The following is a 20,162-nucleotide window of genomic DNA, read 5'->3' as shown; positions in this document are numbered from 1 at the left end:
TCGCTCCGGCGCCGGGGATCGAACCCGGGTCCTTGGTTCCACGTACCAAGCGCTCTGACCACTGAGCTACGCCGAATTCAATCCACAGCACCGGACCGAACCCTCCTCCTTCAATGTTTCCCTTTGTGGCCTGACTCTAAGTTCGGCATATATGTTGACGTATATGTCCAGTGTCAACTGACATTATATTAGGAGCGCACTCAGTTGAGTGACTTGTTTAGCCGGGATTCCGCAGTTAAGTGCACAGTAATCTGTACAGACATATGCACTGCAGCTATGAGAATATTATAGATTTATTAATTGTCAATATTACAGATATTATTCTGTAGGACAAATTAATAAATCTGTAATAAATCTATAATATATTACGATGTAAGAGTGGAACGGAGAAAAATTCTCTCCGGCGCCGGGATTTGAACCCGGGTTTTCAGCTCTACGTGCTGATGCTTTATCCACTAAGCCACACCGGATACCACTCCGGCGTCGGACAGAATCGTCTCAGATTAAGCTCCAACTCTTGGGTTCCCTCTAGTGGCCGCCCTCTGCACTACGTCATAGATGTCTATGAACGTAGGACCGAAGTCCACACATGTGCTGAGGTGCACTCGTTATGAGTGACTAGTTGGTCGGGATCCGACGGAATAAGCGCCGTCTTAAATCACGAAGTGATTTACGCATATCATATATATTATTTTAATGTACCGAAGTACATATGATATTTCCATGCAGATATTCTGCGTCATCGTACGATGAAAGAGTAGTGGAAGTGAGAAAAATTCTCTCCGGCACCGGGATTTGAACCCGGGTTTTCAGCTCTACGTGCTGATGCTTTAGGCACTAAGCTTATATCTGCATGGAAACTTCATATGTACTTCAGTACATTAATATAATATATATGATATGCGTAAATCACTTTGTGATTTAAGACGGCGCTTATTCCGTCGGATCCCGGCCAATTACTCACTCATATGAGTGCACCTCCGCACATATGTGGACACTGTCCTACGTTCATAGACATCTATGATGTAGTGCAGAGGGCAGGCCACTAGAAGGAACCCAAGAGGTGGAACTTAAACTGAGACGATTCGATCCGACACCGGGATGGGAATCCGGTGTTGGCTTGGTGGATAAAGCATGAGCACGTAGAGCTGAAAACCCGTGTTCAAATCCCGGTGCCGTGCCGGAGAGAATTTTTCTCCGTTCCACTACTCTTTCTTCATTTAAGTCTAGCTGAATCAACAAGCACACAGATTACGCCACTCGATTACAACACAAAGTGTATGTCGGTTCAGATTTATCGACAATCACACAAAATCTAGATGTGTTAAAACCATACAAAATTATAGTCTGTCAATGTACTCGTGTATACTTATACAGGACGGGCCATAAGTCACCGCACCCTTAGATTTATACAATGTAATGTACTGTAGAATTACTAATTATTCAACCTTGTGCCAAAAGGATGTGGTAACACTGAAAGACAGTTGATAACTATGACTAAAACATTTGGCAGCAGTAACAAAAAAACAGTTGAATAACGATAATGGAATTGTGAGCAAGATGGCAGATACGAGTAATTATTCGCTTGAAGAACTGTTGGTTGCGAGTGTTTGGGTCCACGAAAGGCAGCACACGGGGCAGACAATACAACAAATTAGGACACATTTTGAAAGGAGATTTGGAAGGCCACCCCCAAGAAAAACAACACTGTTAGCTTGGGAAAAGCAAACGTTCATTACTGGTAGCGTCAAAGATAGTTACCGAAGTGGTCGACCAGTCGTCAGACATATGTGTGTTGTAGTTACTGGATCCATTGAATAGTTTCCTACAAAATCAACATGCAAACGGGCAGCAGAAATTGGACTACTACGTACGATGACGCGTCGTCATATGAAGAAAGAGTTAAAGGTTAGGCCATTTAGACTTTGTTTCATAAATGAGCTTACTGAAAATGATATGCAGACATAACACCACACAGTTACGTAAAATGTCACGAAGGACCTGGAGACGTGTCCAACTGTGCATAGACAATGATGGAGCTACATAGACCCATTAGATTAGGTAAGTAAGAAATATCTATGGGTTAGGTGACTTATGGCCCGCACTGTACAGTAGTAAGTCCGCCGTTGAGCCGAAAATTTAAGAATAAATCACACAAAATATCTTGGTTCGGATGTATCAATGAACACATAACATCTAAATCAGTTCAGATACATCAGCATTATCAGTTCAGATGTGTCAACAGTTCATTTAAGTCTAGCTGAATCAACAGCCACACAGATTATGTCAGTATAGATTAGGTATAAGTAAAAAACAAAATATATATCGGTTCAGGCATATCGACAATCACACAAAATCTAGATGTGTTGACAAACCACACAAAATTATATCAATATATATTTGTATATACAGTAGTAGGTCCACCTTTTAGCCGAAAATCTGAGAATAAATCACACAAAACATCTTAGTTTAGATGTATCAATGATCAAATAACATCTAAATCAGTTTGGATGCATCACCATGACATAAAATCTCTATCGATTCAGATGTGTTAACAGTCTATTTTACGTCTAGTTCAATCAACATTCACATAGACTAAGCCGGTATCTATAAATATCTCGATTATAACACAAAATGTATATAGGTTCAGATATATCGGAATTTACACAAAAATCTACATCAATATACAGAATGTCTCAAAATTCACTACACGGACTACATAGTGTGAAATCTGAATCACTGTTACTGACGAAATTTCGTACAATGTGGCAACATAGTATTTTGCAAATAAGTGTCACTCCTGTGATCGTAGCTCAAGCTATTCATACGTTGCTTTGAAACTGAATGTTCAGGGTTCTTGACCATATTTTTTTTTTATTTTAATTATGTTCTGTGATGAAGAAATTATTTCTCTCTTTCATTATGTTCCTTAATGGTTGCGTAATAAATTACTGTTTAATCATTCCTTACATTTAATTGAAATTTAGTTACAATGACTATTACACTTTTACTAAGTCATATTACTTTCGACCAATAAAACGGTACGAAAGGACGTCTTTCAACCAATCATGGCTACTTATCGCACAATTTTATCGCGTGTCTAGTATTTGTTTAATTTTATCGCTTCCCTAGCATTTGTTTATTTTTATCACTACCCTAGCATTTGTTTCTTTGTTTGCCAACATTTCAAACTGCACTGGTCTGGACGTCAAAAAAAAAAAAAAAAAATTATAAACCACTCCAGTCGATACACAGAAGTTTCAAATATGACTCGCATTAGCATTCAAGAACAAGAATTAATAAAGATCACTGGTTATAGCTATGCATCTTCCCTGAAACCCTATTTACAAATAAATGAAGAGCACAATTCGGATATCCTGAATAAGTTGAGGAATACACCATGTACATCAACGAGTTCTACTTCTTTTAAGCACACGTCTAATATAACATCAACTGAACCACCAACTACTAAAACGTTTAAATTTGAAAACTGTACTTTCAATAACTGTTCCTTTTAAAATTATTAATGTTTATTTTTTATTTCATCGTTCTTAATTAAAACTTTTCTAACACTTGTTTATATTATTTAGGTTATGTTATAGCTTCTGCTATATGATATTATGGATAGTCACATATCAGAGAATGTTTAATATTAAGATTTATTGAAAATCATCTGTCAAGTGACGTTGATTACTGGGATCGGGATAATTGAAGTGGAATGCAACTGTTTTAATAAAAATGAAACTGAATCAACAAAGCCTTCTTGACTAGTAACCGTCCACAGAGTTCAATGAATATTCCGTAATTGGCACAACCGATAACAAGAAAACAGCTAATCATAACACACTACTGCCATCTAGCGTAATATTTGTAATGTTGAGATGGTACAATAATACACTTGAAGACATTCGTATTTTCGTAAGTCAATTAATATTTTATTGTATTAGAGTACTTCGTTACTTTATATAGGCCTACTTTCTTCTAATCGTGTAATAGTCAATTAAATCCCACTCGAGTTTTGATTTTCTCTAGATAAATCAAAACCTCTAGTGAGATTACTGTTGATAAACACAGTAAACATTACATAACAGTAGACGACTAAGACATTCTACGTTGTGCTGTGTTGTCAAATTGTGCAATTAAAAACTATTCCGACAAGAATTCATTAAGAAACATTTGAATTCATGAAACCTTAAGTTGTTTTAAAAAATGTGCTCCATTCAGAAAACACAAAACAAATACAGAAAATTTGATTCACTTTCTTGACTTCAAGGTAAGAGGGGAGGTCCTTCATTTCCCTGCAGGAAATCAAACCCGGGTCCCTGCACTCGTAGCCGGAAAGACTATTGCTTGATCCACAATGAAATTAAATAACGAATATAAATAAGTGGGTTATGGTGGCTGCACAGAGAAATACAGAGCGCAGAGCGAGGTTGCAGCGCCTTGAGATGGCCTGGCTCGAAAGCCGTTTCCCCGCGGGGAATCCCGCCACTGTGGAATGCAATTACAGCGTAATAGCGGCTACTGTCGTCACGTCCGGACTGTCGCGCGCTTCCTCGGGCCCTAATCACCTGCCCGTATTTATTTTCCGTAGCGAAATCACTGCTATAAAGTGTTATTACTCCGCATCCTTCATCGATGTCCACTTATGCGTAAAAGAGGACGGACGGGACGTGCTTCTGTTGCCATGGAAACCATGTCTTACAAAATGACCATCTGTGTGCCATTACATTTCGCTGATCTTGATCGGATTATGTAAATTGTACAGTACGTGGCATAGTGGAGGTGAACTATCCCACAACAAAGGCGCAAAAAAATTCGGTAGTTCACACATATTGTTTAATCTATTACCACAGTACAGTATATACAGCCACGAAGCTCAATATGTAATAAATATGCATCAGTAGATAGTTGCTAACTACTAGGATCGCTACTGTCGCCTCATTACAGACAATGCGAAACAGTACCTGCACAGCCTATTGTTTCTATCAACCTCACAACTCAAGCTTCGTGACTGTAAATACTAGACTGTGCTTTTACTATAACGATGCTGTATCAACTGCTCTGTTATCGAGTGTCAATGGAAATGATCTCGAGTTCACATTTTGAAGAGAGGTTTTATTTTACGACGCTTTATCAATTGAGATTGTTATTGATCGTCTGAGTGAAATGAAGGTGATAATGCCAGCGAAATGAGTTTGAGATCCAGCGTCGAAAGTTACCCAGCATTTGCTCTAAATGGCTGAGGGAAAACCTGGATAAAACCTTAACCAGGTATCTTGTTCAAACCAGTATTTCAACCCTGGCCCGCTCACACCACAGTCAGACATGCCAACTGTTAAAGCAATGAACTTTGGCGAGAGAAATATGAAGGTTCGCCATAGAATTATCTGAAATTTTCATAACACATACGCTTATAGGTATATCTTTATACAGAAATCCTACAGTAAATATTTTTATGTCTACTATCTGTAGGCTAAATTAAATCAATAAATTATTTAAACACTTATGCAAATCTGGTTTTCAGCTTAGATCATATATACCCAGATTGCTCGGCCTTATAGGTTTTGACGGTAATAACTTTTATCAGGTTTACTATGCTGCCATCTAGTTATTACATAAGGAGTCACGTCATAACTCCTATTTGAATTGCATTAGCACTGCCATCTCGTGTTCGTTTACGGCGGACGGGTGGTGGCTGTTCTCTTCAAAGTGCTGCCGATTTTAACGTAAGGATGAGCAATCTGTTACATATATGATCTAGGCTTTCAGATATACTAGCTTCCCGTGAAGCAGATTTGAATAATTTCAAGGGAAAAATGTCCCGGGGTCGGGTATCGATCCCGGGATCTTTAGCTTAGCGCAACAGCGCTCTACAGACTGAGCTACCCAGGAACTACACCCGACACCGTCTCAATTTTTCCCTTTATATCTACACAACTCAAATGGGCTGATAAGACGCCAGAAATCCAACTTTGAGTGCACACAAACTCTATGTGACTTGAAAATTATTCGACTTATACATTTGTTTGCTTATACTGTTGAAGGATACTGGCAGAAAGAAAGAGTATTGAAAACAAATTATTGTTCTAAATTCAGGAACCATTTACTCAGAAACTACTTAAGATAAAGAGATAAAACTTGTTTGCTAATGTAAAGTATACAGTTTTTCAAAATGAATGCATTACTGTTTTAAAATATTTAATTCAAGAATGAAAATGTGGAGAGACATGTTATATTTTTTAAGACAAAATAAACGTGTGGGGATTTTTCATATTGTGCTTGTCCACTCATTTCCTCTAATATGTTTCTGACATGAAGGGAAAGCTTAAAAAGTGTGAGATTAGGACTTTTTCTAATAGGTATTCATAACTGTTGACAAACGCAAATTCAATAGATTTTTTTTCTGCCATTCCTATATCAAAATAAACGAAATATAATTTGTTTCTGTTGCCAACTCACAACTCCCCAAATTTGTTTGTCACACAGTGCAGAGCAAATTAGTCTGTTTTTTATAGAATCAGAGGAAAGAAATAATTTATATATTCATATTTATACGCAAAAATACTGTTACCAAATCTACCCAGTACCCTTAACGCCAATTTCAACTGTTAGGGTCATATTCATAGACATTCTTAGCGCGGGCTTCCGGTGGATGATCAGCGAACTAACATTTTTCGTATTCATAAACCAGTGTTAGCGATATGGTATGATATGAATCCTGTACAAGTAACTAGTCGATAGCCGGGGCTAGTTTAGCACGCTCGTAGCGCCGTCTAGCGAAATGTCTATGAATAGTACCCTTTGAGTTTGAGTGCCTGTTTTTTTAAGGCAGTCATTTTTTTTTTAATTTTTAGTGCCTGTCGATATTAAGATTAATGATGACCTCATATAAAAACCAGCCTAGATAGACTTCAGCATTCCGTTACGAGTATCATAGGGTAGTAAACTGAAAAGTTTGTTTACATAGTAGACTCCTATATTTGCATCTTGTTCCTTCAGTTAACATGATATCACTTACAAGTTTATTTGCTCGTGTTATGTTGTATACAACTGCAAACATAATTGTGGGAAAAGACTCTCCTACGACAGAGAGAAGAGGAGAGAGAGGAAGTGTTTTGGTGGCAACGATTCTAGTAAAACTTCAGCCTCAGAGAAGACACTAACATAAACAAATACTGTGAGATCACGACAATGCCACATAAAACGACCCGATGATATCGGCGCAAAGTACGAACAGTGAATGAAGAGTGGGATTCTTTTTTTGAGCTGGCAATGGAGCTGCACGGCTTAAAAAAGACGGACGTATTTTTTTCGTTCTATTTTACGAAGGAAGAGCGCACCAGTTTAAATTTACACCCGAAAGGAGCATGACTCACTCATTAGCAGAAGAGGAGAAGGCAGAGATACAGAGAAAGGAAGTAACAGAGGGAAAGAGAAGAAAAAGAAAACTGAGGGAGGACACAGTTATTTTAGGATCTCCTCCTCCTCCACCCCTCCCGTAATATTACATCTTCCATCCTCTCTTGAAGGGGGGGAACACAAATTCATCAGCTCTCTATATCTGTCTGTTTGGTGGTATCACCTTGTGACAAATTTGGCTTCGGCTGCCTCTTTCATAACAATGCTCAATAAATTTACTTAAGGCATGTCTGTGTGATGCAAGTAGCTGCGTGTAAAGCAGATTGGGTTCGATTCCCATCAGAGAAGTGGATAATTTCTTCCACGAAACCCTCTCCTTGATTTTTTCATTCTAAAAAAGAGATAATCACTGTTGGTGGTCTAATGAATCAGATTTGAGGTCCTCGGGACCCAGAGGGAGATTAATTTTACAGGACGATAATAGTAATATGCGTTACAAGAGCGGTATGTTGATGTTTTCATGTTCGAGGAAAAGTTTGAAAAAGCGAAACGTAGTTGAGCTTTTTTTATTTCCGAGAATTGAAAGAAAACATACCGCTCGTTTATCGTACATTATTTTATGCGAAGATCGTTTATTACATACCTGAAAGAGGAATTTCTAATTAGTTGCAATGAAATCTCCATCTTGGTTTCTGTTCAATGACGGTAAATTTGCAAAACAAAAATATCTATCTTCAACATTGTTGCTTTAAAATGTTTTCTGTGTTTACTATACTCCAGCAGGCCGTGATATAAGTCTGTATTTTCCCCCCCCCCAGTCTATAAATGCGAACTTAAAACAAACGGTAAGGTTATGTAATGATTTATTTTTCATTTTAATATTTTAACAATATTATTTATATAACATATTGCAGTAATAACATCGGCATCTGGAATCTTGTTGATTTTTTCACGGCTTCCTTAATGTTATTTGCATCACGAATGCAGTAACTTTAGTGAAGTTGTAGTCTTTACTTAATTTTTGCAAATATTTAAAAACAATAATTAACATTGCAATTTAGGTGAAACTGCAGTGGTAAGTTTCCAATTTATAATTATTACTATATTGAACGTCTCTAAAAATAATATGTTAAAAGCCTGAACAGTAAAATGAATATGTCACTTAAGCGGTAAGAAGAGGGAAATTGTTATGTGTGTTAGGTTGGGAATACTGAATGTGGAATTTTAGAATTTCCGCGGATTGGTTTTGTGCGAAAACCACGCAAATACGCACGATCTCGCACAAAATCATTAACATGGCTTCTTCTGGGAAGGAAGTAAAGCTGTGGATCGCATGTTGTTAAGGGTTGCATTAAAATACGGGAGACTAAGGAATCGAGAAAATTTATATACAGATTAACTAATTACTCATTTCAGTTATTAATGTACACAAGGTTAAAGTAGCCTAATGACATTTCAGGGAGTTATTCTTTGAAATATTTCAAACAAAAAAGTTTACTACGAGAGTCATTTCATAAGTCATAGCAACTATATTATATCTTCCGAATAACCAAAAATGCGGTAAATTCAGTATATACGTTTGAAAACTTGTTGTACACTGTACGGCAGCGATGCGATGCTTACTAGCAATTCCGAGCGCGAGCTTTTTTAAGGTTTCTCTATAAGCGCGGAGCTTTTCTGCCGATAAGCACATACAACGTTGCAGACCATAACAGATCGCATGCGAAATTACAATAAAGATTTTAATTATAGTTTTTATAAAATGAACATGGCGGTGATATACAGTGTTTAATAAGTAAAAAAAAAAAAAAAAAAGTACATTATTCGCAAAAGAATGTCAAACGTCAGTAGAAACACAACACAAACACATAGGCCTATATAGATATATTCTGGAAAATAAAGAACTTGAGTTCAGATAAGACATCACAGGTACAACTATAATTTAAGAGGACACTATGGTGAAATAATGCTGAAAAATTAAGAAAATCCACGTTTTTTTTGTTTTTATGATCGTAATGTTATATTTGAGACTGTTTTAAATGATCTAACCATATAATCAAGTGTGGCCAAACATACGGTGCGTAAGTTGAGATAAATGTTCTTTTTTTTTTAATGCTGTTTTCTCGACTTTAAAATTTTAAGCAGTTCGTTATATATAAAAAGCTCCTTGTACAACAGTTATTGTTATATTGATCTGAAACTTCTCACAGAGGTCAATTAAATGTTGATAAATAGAATTTAATTAGCATTTGTATGAAATATTAATATTAAGTTCCTTCGGGAAATATTCAGATTGCACTTAGATTAAATATGCTGTAATGGTAAATTCATAAAGTTTAAAAATTTATTGTGTCTCTCTATTTAGACCGATCTCCAAAAGCCAATTAATTTTTATTCCTGTAACTATTTTCAAGATTTTGAGCAAATATGAACTAAAAATTTTGAAAACTTTGATACAAGGAGGCTTAAAAATATAATTTCAAAACTATTAGACCTAATGGCACCAAATTTTGTACAGATGATATTATTGTAGATCAGTTTATGTAGTTTAAATTTCACAAATTTGAGTGAAAATTGTAACAGTTTTAAAAATCATACCTGTCCCCTTAAATGGCTGACCCCAAAAATTACGATGGTTCTTCAATAACATAATTTTATGAATTCGTTTTTCCGCTTTATGTGCATTACACAAATCACTCTAAGAAAATTCATTACATTATCACAACTGGAGAGTATGGATTATATTTTCACAATCACACACTCAATATACTTTATTTCAATCAATATTGTCCTTATTATATTTTAAACAAATGTTCAAAACTATTAATTTACAGATCACACACGTCGAACAGGTAGACTGTATTAGTTCCTCCTAACGAATGAAGTGAAGTATTTACAGATTAAACAACTGCTTTTAACAAGAAAATGGTTTACAAACAATTAACTTTCTCTCTTTCTCTTTTTGTTCTTAAAAATCCCCTCCTTTGCGATTTGTTTATAGGCTATATGTGCATGTATATTAAATAATTATTACATATCCAGAAATTTAATAACGCAAATTATTCTAATAATTACTGTCTTTATTCGCTGCATGTACATCCCTGTGTCTACGTTGAGACGCTATGTAGTGGATGCGCTATGCGCTCGTGATCAAGGTCGAGCTCTTCTGCCGTGATTGAGAGCTAATATCGTCTCATCCCTGCTGTACGGTATGCCACCGCCAGATTGCGTCTGTGTGCATATACATATTACATGTTCATCAGTGCCGGATTTAGGCATAGGCAACCTAGGCAGTTGCTTAAGGCGGCAATTTCCAGGGGGAGGGGCGGCATTTTCTCCCTCTCTCTTTCTCTTTCTTTTTTTTTTCACTTTCATTTTACAGTGAAATTTGTTTTTAAAATATTTGTAGGTAAATATTTTTTGAAGTTTGTTCTTGTACACCTTGTGGGAGGCGGATATTGTCTTGTTATCGCATTGTCGTGGTCGTGGCGAGAGTAAAAGGAAAGTGTGCAGCTGCATAGTTATATTGTAATGCCGGTATCACGTTATTATACTACGAAACTGCTTAAGGGGAGAGGATGGTATTTTCAAAAACTTTTTTCCTATTTGGTGTAAAATATTAATTTTTTTGTATGTAGAGAGCTCATAGCTGTGGCAACTCAACCAAATAAAAATATTTAAAAAAAATTATTTGGGGCCCAGATTTGAAAAACATATACCCAATGCAGGCTTGTACTAAAACCGATATATCTAAACCGTTTTTAAAGATAGATTCAAACAGTTTTTTTAAATGTATTTGCAAAAGCATGTTCTACAAACTATCTGTAACAGGATTTTGATATTAGTAACTACGTTTGTAAAATAAACAATTAAAATTTAATAACAATTTTCTGATTTCCTCTCTTACAAACAAACGGACGTATTTTTAAAATGAAATCAATTAACAAAATTCTGTTACAGAGAAAAGTTTCCTAATAGTCTAAAGAATGTGTGTTCTAAATTTCATGCATGTATCTTCAATAGTTCAGAAATTATATCCCTTTTTGTCTGGCAATGTAGCAAAAAAATGAAGTTACTGGAAACCGATAAAATCGGGGGTGTGATTTAAAAATCCATAGCGCAGGAGTTTAAAAATGACGTCTCAACATCCGATAAGGGCACAAATACCCACAAAATGTTATGCAATGCATTCCACACATATCAAAGGGTATTTTAAAGAAAAAAAAAATTTTGAAAATTTAATTTACCGGAAACAACAATAAAAGAGGGCGAGTGATTTAAAAATCCATAACGCAGGAAGTTTGAAAATGGCGACTCAACGTCCGATAAGGGCACAAATACCCACAAAATGTTATGCTATGCATTCCACACATATCACAGAGTATTTTAAAGGATTTTTTCTTTTTTGAAAATTTACTCTTTTTCACCAAACTCCTTGTATAAACAAGAATGCATTGTTGAAAATCAAATTGGATGTGCGAGACGTCATTTTTAAACTTCCTGCGCTATGGATTTTTAAATCACACTCCCCCTTTTATCGGTTTCCAATAACTTCATTTTTTTTTTTTGCTACATTACCAGACAAAAATGGATATAATTTCTGAACTATTAAAGATATATGCATGAAATTTAGAACACACATTCTTTGGACTATTAGGAAACGTTTCTCTGTAACAGAATTTTGTTAATTGATTTCATTTTAAAAATACGTCCGTTTGTTTGCAAGAAAGGAAATCAGAAAATTGTTATTAAATTTTAATTGTTTATTTCACAAAAGTAGGGACTAATATCAAAATGCTGTTACAGACAGTTTGTAGAACATGCTTTTGCAAATACATTACAAAAACTATTTGAATCTATCTTTAAAAACAGTTTAGATATATCGGTTTTAGTCCAATCCTGCATTGGGTACATATTTTTTTCAAATTTGGGCCCCCAAATAATTTTTTTAAATATTTATTTTTGGTTGAGTTGCCACAGCTATGAGCTCTCTACATACAAAAAATTAATATTTTACACCAACTAGGAAAAAAGTTTTAAAAAATACCATCCTCTCCCCTTAAATACTTTAACAATAACTTAATTAACTTTACAGGGAGTTATTCCTGAAAGCTTAATTTGCATAATACACGTCACTGTATGTAACAGAAAACCACAATTTAAGTCACACAGAGTTAGTGTGCACTCAATGTTGGTTGCTTGACGGTTGTCAGCCCACTTTGAGGCCTGTGGATATAGAGGGAAAAATTGGATCGGTGTCGGGTAGAGTTCCCGGGTAGCTCAGTTGGGAGAGCGTTGGTACGTTTAACCAAAGGTCCCGGGTTCGATACCCGGCCCCGGAACAATTTTTCCTCGAAATTATTCAAATTAACTTTACAGGGAGTTATTCCTGAAAGCTTAATTTGCATAATACACGTCACTGTACGTAACAGAAAACCACAATTTAAAGTTACACAGAGTTAGTGTGCACTCAAATGTTGGTTGCTTGACGGTTGTCAGCCCACTTTGAGGCCTGTGGATATAGAGGGAAAAATTGGATCGGTGTCGGGTAGAGTTCCCGGGTAGCTCAGTGGGAGAGCGTTGGTACGTTTAACCAAAGGTCCCGGGTTCGATACCCGGCCCCGGAACAATTTTTCCTCGAAATTATTCAAATTAACTTTACAGGGAGTTATTCCTGAAAGCTTAATTTGAAAATTGGATGTGTGTTTATTATATTATAGTTATGAATAGTAACCACAACTCTCAGTTACATTTGCAATATAAATCTCCAACAGTACTATTTAATCACTTTCCAGCATGCGCACTATTTATTCGATGGCTATGCCGTTATAGCTGGCTTACGAAACCAGATTTCACTACTCGCTGTAGCTCCCAAATTCATCTCGATGCTAGGTGGGCAACGGTACACTAGGCAGTGTATGGTCGAGATTTCTTGAGAAAATGTATTCCCCAAGAAGACGAACTAGCGTTCTTCCGCATCGCTGGTCCAAGACATGACGCTTTCGACCAGATTTTGGACCGGGAATATTGTGTTCCTGAAGATGGGAAGTCGAAAGGGCAAGGTTGAGACAGCCACACCAAAACCTGACCCACTGTGGAAGCGTCTGCGTTTTCACCAGCTGTTCGCTCCGCACACCGCCAGTAGCTGTTTAACTGTGGAGATGACTGCATATGTATTATTTTAAGTGTTCCCAGAATCACGGACTCTGAGGAGCAACTGCCACCAGGCATTTATCATTTACATTCGAAGGCAGGAAACATAATTAACGGTCTTCAGTGAATCCAGAGTCCAGAAGGCGGTGAATACTAAACAGCCGGAGAAATCCGGTTTCGAAGCAAAGCCCATCTCCAGGAAGTCTACGTCATTTATTGAGCCCCTGGCTTTACAACTTCTCTTGAATATATTATTATTATTATTATTATTATTATTATTATTATTATTATTATTATTATTATACTAAACAACCGGCGAAGTCCGGTTTCGAAGCAAAGCCCATCTCCAGGAAGTCTACGTCATTTATTGAACCCCTGGCTTTACAACTTCTCTTGAATAAATTATTATTATTATTATTATTATTATTATTATTATTATTATTATTATTATTATTATTATTATTATTATACTAAACAACCGGCGAAATCCGGTTTCGAAGCAAAGCCCATCTCCAGGAAGTCTTACGTCATTTATTGAGCCCCTGGCTTTACAACTTCTCTTGAATATATTATTATTATTATTATTATTATTATTATTATTATTATTATTATTATTATTATACTAAACAACCGGCGAAATCCGATTTCGAAATATTTAAAGCCCATCTCGAGGAAGTCTACGTCATTCATTAAACTCTAGCTTTGCAACTTCTCTTGAATATTATTATTATTATTATTATTATTATTATTATTATTATTATTATTATTATACTAAACAACGGCGAATTTTCCGATAATGGTATATCTATAATGTGATAAGTTGAGCTATATACAATCATAATTTTCCTTAATGTGTGTACTTAAAAATATTGTATTCATTGTATGGTTTGTACTGCACTATTTTATTACTACTATTAGTATTACTATTATTATTATTATTATTATTATTATTATATCAATAATTGTCTTATTTTTTAACTTTGTATGTCTCATTTATTTTGACCTGCTGGTCACATTTTATTATGCTTTCTCCTTTTTCTGTATGTTATATATTATGTCTGATTTCTACTTATTTGTTATTTACATTTTATTATTATTATCTTATTCAGTTTTGTGAGTAAAATTGTAGTGTACTTTGTAAATTTGTAGTGTTTTTGTAACGCAGTTTTACTCCTGGCTGAGTGTTAGAGAAGGCCGTATGGCCTTAACTCTGCCAGGTTAAATAAATAATAATAATAATAATAATAATAATAATAATAATAATAATAATAATAATTATTATTATTATTAAATCCGGTTTCGAAGCAAAGCCCATCTCTAGGAAGTCTACGTCATTTATTGAACCCCTGGCTTTACAACTTCTAATGAATATATTATTATTATTATTATTATTATTATTATTATTATTATTATTATTATTATTATTATTACAAACAATCGGCGAAATCCGGTTTCGAAGCAAAGCCCATCACCAGGAAGCCTACGTCATTTACCGAACACCTGGCTTTGCAACTTATCCTGAACTTTATTATTATTATTATTATTATTATTATTATTATTATTATTATTATCATCATCATCATTAATTTATACTTAGAGACCACCAACTTTCAAATTAATGATAAATGTGGTACATCGTGAAGTAAAAACGAAAGTTATTTTTTTTTCTTGTGAATATGAATGTAAAAGTCGGGACAGAGGCATCATTCAAGGGAGGGCAAAATTGGGCAAATGTCCTCATGAAATTAAAGAGTCAATAAAATTCGTACGAAATAATCTATGTGGATTTAAACTGACTGTACTGAAAAAAAAAATGTTGTGCCATTATTTTTCTTGTAAGCTTTGTTGTTTGTCACATCTCTTACTCTATTAACTTTGTTTCTTTATTCCCCATTTTATTTTATTCTGTATGCTTTGTCTAATGGTAGCCTCTGATTTGTTTATCTAAAACAGAACCGGTCTCTTCAAATTCCTTTACAAGATTCAACCTATAACATAATCGATTTAGGAGTTTCGAATCTTCTCAGTGCGCTGCAACAACCTCTATTACATGCATACTAACAATGAATTTGTAGAAAAGAAAAACAATATTTTTTTGGTAATAATTTACGAAAAAAACACATAACTCGCTCAAAAATTGCTCGAATTGCTATTTATTTTATTTGCCATAACAACAATCGTGAAACAATTGAAACAGAACTTTCTGTGACAATAAACTTCACTCTTTTAAGAAATGAACAAAACTGTACTATTATTTTTCTATAAACTTACTTCTGAACAAAGTTAAAGGACTTCAAATATTCCGTGACTTATGTATAACCCTGTATATGCATTATATTAATTGCAATGGAGGTACTGAAAAATAATGAAAGCCTAAATGTTACGTTGAAAAGCCCTAATCTGGAGCAAGAATGATGAAACACTCCTTTGTTGATAACTAACACAAATAACAGATAGACTATTAAAACAGCTATGTTGAATTTGTTAGGAGTATATAATATGGTCTTACTAATAAACAGTGTATAGTTTTTATACCAGACTTATGCAGAGTTGAGACAGGAAACGTTACTAATAAACCATGCATAAGCGACGGATGTATAAACAGTATGTAATCATACAATGGGAATTGCTTTGCAGTAGTTATATACACGAAACCCCTTGTTTAAGCGTTGTATATAGAGAAAAAATGGCCGCCCCTCTAACAGCTGTTCGTATCGACTGTCATTTTATGATGATGGTTGCCTTGTAACCACAGAAGAACAAAGCAAAGAGCACAGAATAATTAGAATAATATTGCCGTAGCTGTACTCTTTGACCAAAATATAATGTGGTAATCGATCAGAGCCAGTTGTACTATCGATACTTAACACGGCACACTAGAGCGCTCTACCGGATGCAATCGAGAACCTCAGATATTCTATCACCTTTCGTAATGAAATAATGACGAAACTATAATAATAATAATAATAATAATAATAATAATAATAATAATAATAATAATAATAATGTTTTATTTTCGCTGGCAGAGTTAAGGCCGTAAGGCCTTCTCTTCCACTCAACCAGCCTTAATCAATACAATACATAAATTTAAATTACAAATATTTACACTACACTTAAAAGGTTCTCCAGCAATATTCTTCACTACACATTTATTTAAATTTAGATAAATCTATAAGGTAAAGTAGTAACTTATTTATGAGCTAATTTAATTCAATGAATTATAATTAATTTAATATTTGAGATAGCTAGTAAAATGATGAAAATTAATTTAATATAAGCTTACTAGGACTATGTTACAGGGAGAATATATATATACTATGGCGTAGCTGTGCAACAGTTATATTGTTATACACGACGTACGTAGTGATTATTAGTAAGGAATTTACACACGACTTATAAACGAGCTACTCATTGTATAAGACAGTTAAACGTCTGTATATAGGGTTTTCATTAGTAAGACCGTATGTCTGTAGCTACAGGAAGTATAAAGCGAGTGATTCTATCGATATCTCAGTAGTGTCATTTGTTACAAATGAACCTCGAACCTTTAGTAAGAAATCGTCAAGTGAACTATAGCTGACCGCATTTATCTGTACAACTGTCCCTTTCACGAGCCATCAATGTCACTCTAAGAACTGCGAGAAGCTTACCGCAAGCGTCAAGATGGGAAATGTATGAACATATTCTCGAAACATATGCCGGCGCGAAAAACAAATGAATACGGAAGGAAAGATTCTTTCCTATGTAAAAGCATGTAACTTTACGTTGACTTGGCCACGTGGTCGAGTCATAAATATAGACGAAACCTTTCTTCTTTCACAGGGAGGGGAGAGAAGTTCAAGGTCATTTTGTCTTTTTATGTGGAAGGGTAACCACAATTTCGTGACTTTCTTGTCTGAAGCTGTGAGGGTTTCTAGCAAGCAGCCACGAGGCGGAGACAATGAAAAAAGAAGAGGGGCGAAGGGAACACGAAAGTGAAACACCGAGACTTCAGTGACCAGACACATGCATTCTATCGATTGAAAAGTGGACCAACAAATACACGTATTGTACCTCACAAACGAGGCGCATTCGGATTGATCTCTTTGTATAGAAATACGTTTTAAAAGTAGATACTTATTTCCAATCAAGGGGCCTCCGAATGAATCATTTTCTTTTATTGCGTTTCTCAATTCTTGTAACAAAGTTTTATTTATTTATTTATTTATTATCAGACTAAAATACTCAACAGAAAAACCAATGTACAAAAATGGGGATAAAATCTACTATTACTATTACAGACCGTATCACGAATAACTATGAATCTAATGTTGTAGCGAATAATAGTAATATGCGTTACAAGAGCGGTATGTTGATGTTTCCATGTTCGAGGAAAAGATTGAAAAAGCGAAACGTAGTTGAGCTTTTTTAATTTCCGAGAACATGAAAACAAACATACCGTTCGTGTATCGTACATTATTTTGTGCGAAGATCGTTTATTACATACCTGAAAGAGGAATTTCTAATTAGTTGCAATGAAATCTCCATCTTGGTTTCTGTTCAATGACGGCAACTTTTAAAAACTAAAATATCTATCTTCAACATTGTTGCTATAAAATGTTTTCTGTGTTTACTATATTCCAGCAGGCCGTGATATACGTCTGTCTTTTTTTTCCCCCAGTCTATAAATGCGAACTTAAAACAAACGGTAAGGTTATGTAATGATTTATTTTTCATTTTAATATTTTAACAATATTATTTATATAACATATTGCAGTAATAACATCGGCATCTGGAATCTTGTTGATTTTTTCACGGCTTCCTTAATGTTACTTGCATTACAAATGCAGTAACTTTTGTGGTGTTGTAGAGTTTACTTAATTTTTGCAAACATTTAAAAACAATAATTAACAGTGCAATTTAGGTGAAATTGCAGTGGTAAGTTTCCAATTTATAATTATTACTATGTTAAACGTCTCTAAAAATAATATGTTAAAAGCCTAAAGCAGTAAAATGAATATGGCGCTTAAGCGGTAAGAAGAGGGAAATTGTTATGTGTGTTACGTTGGGAATACTGAATGTGGTATTTCACACTTCCCGCGTATTGGTTTTGTGCGGAAAGCAAGCAAATACACACGATCTCGCACAAAAAACCTTTTATTTTATACTGTAGATTTCACATAGATTTTAACATTGTTGATACTTACTTTCACATACTTAGAAAAATAGTAATGCTTTGCTTACTTTCAGTTTGCTTGTTGGAAAAACCTCATAACATCCTATTTCTTTTTTTTTCTTTTTTTTTTACTTTATGTAATTATATTAAAAAACGCAACTAATAGTGAAGAAACCTAACATTTATCAACTAATATCACCTTTTAAATAGCCTACATTTTGACAATTAAAATAAAATTAATTAAACTAAATAGTTTTTATTGATTTCCCGAAAATTTTGTTTTGTTTTAAAAATAAATGATTCTAGTGATAAAGGCCTTTTTGTAGTATAACAGTTCCAAGATAATTATTAGAGGAAGAGAGAGAAAAACTCATCCGGCCTTAATTAAGGATGGCCACGAGGATCCGGAAATTAATAGCAAATAAATATAATTATTTACATATGAATACTGTTATAAAAAATGTAATAATTAAGCACCATTGATTATCAATTATAAAATAAAATCTTAGAGGATGACTATAAAATTATACTTATAAATAAAAGATTTTATTTAAAATTAGCATATCCTTAATTAAGGTCTTCTGAGTGGTATAAATGAAATTGTATAATCTGCAGAGAATCTTTGAGAATTTGCGAGATGATTTTTTGAATTTCAAAAGATGATATTGATAATTGTTTAAAAAAAATATATGTAAATTTTGGTAAAGAACTCCGAGCACCAAAAAATAAACCTGTCATTGACCAATTGAAGAGAGGGATGTTATACTTGGCACTAAGGTAGGGAATACAAGGTTCATAAATGGCCCTCTTTTCCTGATCAACCTTGATCTTGGTTTAAATCTCTGTCCATGCGTATAGTTGGATCTATGATAACAGCCTTTTGTTGTTGCCTGTTTATTGCTATTATATCCGCTCTTCTGTGAGAGTCGTCTTCAGAAATGCAGTGGACCTCTTCATGAACTTCCCAACCCTTGTTCCGAAGAAGACAGGCGATAGCTCCAAGGACTCTATGATGCCTATTGTTACGCAATAACATAATAACTCATTAAATATAATACTTTTTCAAATTTTATGTCGTAAATAACAAATCATCGAAGAGTTGGGAAGCATGGCTGAATAGACTTTTTGTTTGTCAGAACATTAATAAACTTATTTTTCAATCTTCGCTTCCACTGTCATTACTATCTTTGCTGCTTGTAGGCCATGTGTACAGTTGTGTATAAACCTTTCATTTGATTCGGTATGTACTGCAAAATCTTCTTAAGGTCTGCATTTTTTTAACATTAATTGGTAGCCTCGAGTTGTAAACTAGGTTTGTTGGCAATTCAAACGGTAAATTTTTATCACAAACTGAACAAAGAAAGAGTGAGAATAAGAGTTCTTGGAGGTTTTTTTTACGTATTTTACATTACGTTAATTACGCATTATTTACATGTATTTTACTGTAATGTAAATTACCTTTTTTTACGCGCAAAGTCCCAACTCTGGTGAT

General features: G+C 34.6%; 1 protein-coding gene and 1 non-coding gene across 4 annotated transcripts in view; both read right to left on the bottom strand.

Annotated features, from left to right (window-relative positions):
* Window positions 1–20,162, bottom strand: part of rn (rotund) — a 1,149,518-nt gene that overhangs the window by 15,014 nt on the left and 1,114,342 nt on the right. The gene's annotated exons all lie outside the window — the stretch shown is intronic.
* On the bottom strand, window positions 4–76 carry TRNAH-GUG (transfer RNA histidin (anticodon GUG)). Its single transcript has one exon. It is a non-coding gene; the product is annotated as a tRNA-His (tRNA).

Source organism: Periplaneta americana, chromosome 15 (assembly GCF_040183065.1).
Source record: "Periplaneta americana isolate PAMFEO1 chromosome 15, P.americana_PAMFEO1_priV1, whole genome shotgun sequence".
NCBI classification, from domain to species: Eukaryota; Metazoa; Arthropoda; class Insecta; order Blattodea; family Blattidae; genus Periplaneta; species Periplaneta americana.
The sequence above is the reverse complement of the archived record's forward strand: the minus strand, read 5'-3'. Positions and strand labels throughout refer to the sequence as shown.